The 2,500-nt window shown below is 52.6% G+C and overlaps 3 non-coding genes and 9 pseudogenes across 3 annotated transcripts; all 12 read left to right on the top strand.

The window, feature by feature from the left end:
- Positions 1-22: 22 nt before the first annotated feature.
- Positions 23-141, top strand: LOC131121371 (5S ribosomal RNA). The gene has a single exon (XR_009127882.1). It is a non-coding gene; the product is annotated as a 5S ribosomal RNA (ribosomal RNA).
- Positions 142-253: 112 nt separating this feature from the next.
- On the top strand, positions 254-362 carry LOC131123841 (5S ribosomal RNA; annotated as a pseudogene).
- Positions 363-474: 112 nt separating this feature from the next.
- On the top strand, positions 475-583 carry LOC131123702 (5S ribosomal RNA; annotated as a pseudogene).
- A 111-nt stretch (positions 584-694) lies between these two features.
- Positions 695-804, top strand: LOC131123469 (5S ribosomal RNA; annotated as a pseudogene).
- Positions 805-916: 112 nt separating this feature from the next.
- Positions 917-1,035, top strand: LOC131121370 (5S ribosomal RNA). The gene has a single exon (XR_009127881.1). It is a non-coding gene; the product is annotated as a 5S ribosomal RNA (ribosomal RNA).
- A 112-nt stretch (positions 1,036-1,147) lies between these two features.
- Positions 1,148-1,256, top strand: LOC131123840 (5S ribosomal RNA; annotated as a pseudogene).
- Positions 1,257-1,368: 112 nt separating this feature from the next.
- On the top strand, positions 1,369-1,477 carry LOC131123701 (5S ribosomal RNA; annotated as a pseudogene).
- Positions 1,478-1,588: 111 nt separating this feature from the next.
- On the top strand, positions 1,589-1,698 carry LOC131123765 (5S ribosomal RNA; annotated as a pseudogene).
- A 112-nt stretch (positions 1,699-1,810) lies between these two features.
- On the top strand, positions 1,811-1,929 carry LOC131121021 (5S ribosomal RNA). Its single transcript, XR_009127560.1, has one exon. It is a non-coding gene; the product is annotated as a 5S ribosomal RNA (ribosomal RNA).
- Positions 1,930-2,041: 112 nt separating this feature from the next.
- On the top strand, positions 2,042-2,160 carry LOC131123552 (5S ribosomal RNA; annotated as a pseudogene).
- A 112-nt stretch (positions 2,161-2,272) lies between these two features.
- LOC131122668 (5S ribosomal RNA) lies at positions 2,273-2,381 on the top strand (annotated as a pseudogene).
- A 112-nt stretch (positions 2,382-2,493) lies between these two features.
- Positions 2,494-2,500, top strand: part of LOC131122547 (5S ribosomal RNA) — a 119-nt pseudogene continuing 112 nt past the window's right edge.

The raw sequence follows: 2,500 nt of genomic DNA, 5'->3' as shown, positions 1-2,500 counted from the left end.
GATCTTTTCAGTCGCCCTGGCAGCTTACGGCCATACTACCCTGAAAATGCATGATCTCGTCCGATCTCGGAAGCTAAGCAGGGGCGGGCCTGGTTAGTACCGGGATGGGAGACCGCCTGGGAATACCAGGTGCTGTAAGCTTTTTATGGTTTCTGCTCTTGCCTGACAGCAGAGGGCGCTGTTTGACACTTTTTGCTGGAGTCTAGTTTGGCCTGCGTCGCCTTCAAATAGGATCTTTTCAGTTGACCTGGCAGCTTACGGCCATACTACCATGAAAACGCCCGATCTCGAAAGCTAAGCAGGGGCGGGCCTGGTTAGTACTTGGATGGGAGAGCGCCTGGGAATACCAGGTGCTGTAAGCTTTTTATGGTTTCTGCTCTTGCCTGACAGCAGAGGGCGCTGTTTGACACTTTTTGCTGGAGTCTAGTTTGGCCTGCGTCACCTTCAAATAGGATCTTTTTAGTCGACCTGGCAGCTTACGGCCATACTACCCTGAAAACGCCCGATCTCGGAAGCTAAGCAGGGGAGGGCCTGGTTAGTACTTGGATGGGAGACTCCCTGGGTATACCAGGTGCTATAAGCCTTTATGGTTTCTGCTCTTGCCTGACAGCAGAGGGCGCTGTTTGACACTTTTTGCTGGAGTCTAGTTTGGCCTGCGTCGCCTTCAAATAGGATCTTTTCAGTTGACCTGGCAGCTTACGGCCATACTACCCTGAAAGTGCCCGATCTCGGAAGCTAAGCAGGGGCGGGCCTTGGTTAGTACTTGGATGGGAGACCGCCTGGGAATACCAGGTGCTGTAAGCTTTTTATGGTTTCTGCTCTTGCCTGACAGCAGAGGGCGCTGTTTGACACTTTTTGCTGGAGTCTAGTTTGGCCTGCGTCGCCTTCAAATAGGATCTTTTCAGTCGCCCTGGCAGCTTACGGCCATACTACCCTGAAAATGCATGATCTCGTCCGATCTCGGAAGCTAAGCAGGGGCGGGCCTGGTTAGTACCGGGATGGGAGACCGCCTGGGAATACCAGGTGCTGTAAGCTTTTTATGGTTTCTGCTCTTGCCTGACAGCAGAGGGCGCTGTTTGACACTTTTTGCTGGAGTCTAGTTTGGCCTGCGTCGCCTTCAAATAGGATCTTTTCAGTTGACCTGGCAGCTTACGGCCATACTACCATGAAAACGCCCGATCTCGAAAGCTAAGCAGGGGCGGGCCTGGTTAGTACTTGGATGGGAGAGCGCCTGGGAATACCAGGTGCTGTAAGCTTTTTATGGTTTCTGCTCTTGCCTGACAGCAGAGGGCGCTGTTTGACACTTTTTGCTGGAGTCTAGTTTGGCCTGCGTCACCTTCAAATAGGATCTTTTTAGTCGACCTGGCAGCTTACGGCCATACTACCCTGAAAACGCCCGATCTCGGAAGCTAAGCAGGGGAGGGCCTGGTTAGTACTTGGATGGGAGACTCCCTGGGTATACCAGGTGCTATAAGCCTTTATGGTTTCTGCTCTTGCCTGACAGCAGAGGGCGCTGTTTGACACTTTTTGCTGGAGTCTAGTTTGGCCTGCGTCGCCTTCAAATAGGATCTTTTCAGTTGACCTGGCAGCTTACGGCCATACTACCCTGAAAGTGCCCGATCTCGGAAGCTAAGCAGGGGCGGGCCTTGGTTAGTACTTGGATGGGAGACCGCCTGGGAATACCAGGTGCTGTCAGCTTTTTATGGTTTCTGCTCTTGCCTGACAGCAGAGGGCGCTGTTTGACACTTTTTGCTGGAGTCGAGTTTGGCCTGCGTCGCCTTCAAATAGGATCTTTTCAGTTGCCCTGGCAGCTTACGGCCATACTACCCTGAAAATGCCCGATCTCGTCCAATCTCGGAAGCTAAGCAGGGGCGGGCCTGGTTAGTACTTGGATGGGAGACCGCCTGGGAATACCAGGTGCTGTAAGCTTTTTATGGTTTCTGCTCTTGCCTGACAGCAGAGGGCGCTGTTTGACGCTATTTGCTGCAGTCTAGTTTGGCCTGCGTCGCCTTCAAATAGGATCTTTTCAGTTGACCTGTCAGCTTACAGCCATACTACCTTCAAAACGCCCGATCTCGTCCAATGTAGGAAGCTAAGCACGGGCGGGCCTGGTTAGTACTTGGATGGGAGACCGCCTGGGAATACCAGGTGCTGTAAGCTTTTTATGGTTTCTGCTCTTGCCTGACAGCAGAGGGCACTGTTTGACACTTTTTGCTGGGGTCTAGTTTGGCCTGCGTTGCCTTCAAATAGGATCTTTTCAGTTGCCCTGGCAGCTTACAGCCATACTACCCTGAAAACCCCCGATCTCGGAAGCTAAGCAGGGGCGGGCCTGGTTAGTACTTGGATGGGAGACCGCCTGGGAATACCAGGTGCTGTAAGCTTTTTATGGTTTCTGCTCTTGCCTGAAAGCAGAGGGCGCTGTTTGACACTTTTTGCTGGAGTCTAGTTTGGCCTGCGTCGCCTTCAAATAGGATCTTTTCAGTCGCCCTGGCAGCTTACG

Source organism: Doryrhamphus excisus, chromosome 2 (genome assembly GCF_030265055.1).
Source record: "Doryrhamphus excisus isolate RoL2022-K1 chromosome 2, RoL_Dexc_1.0, whole genome shotgun sequence".
Lineage (NCBI taxonomy): Eukaryota > Metazoa > Chordata > Actinopteri > Syngnathiformes > Syngnathidae > Doryrhamphus > Doryrhamphus excisus.
Note: the sequence above shows the minus strand (reverse complement) of the source record. Positions and strands in the feature narration are given on the sequence as shown.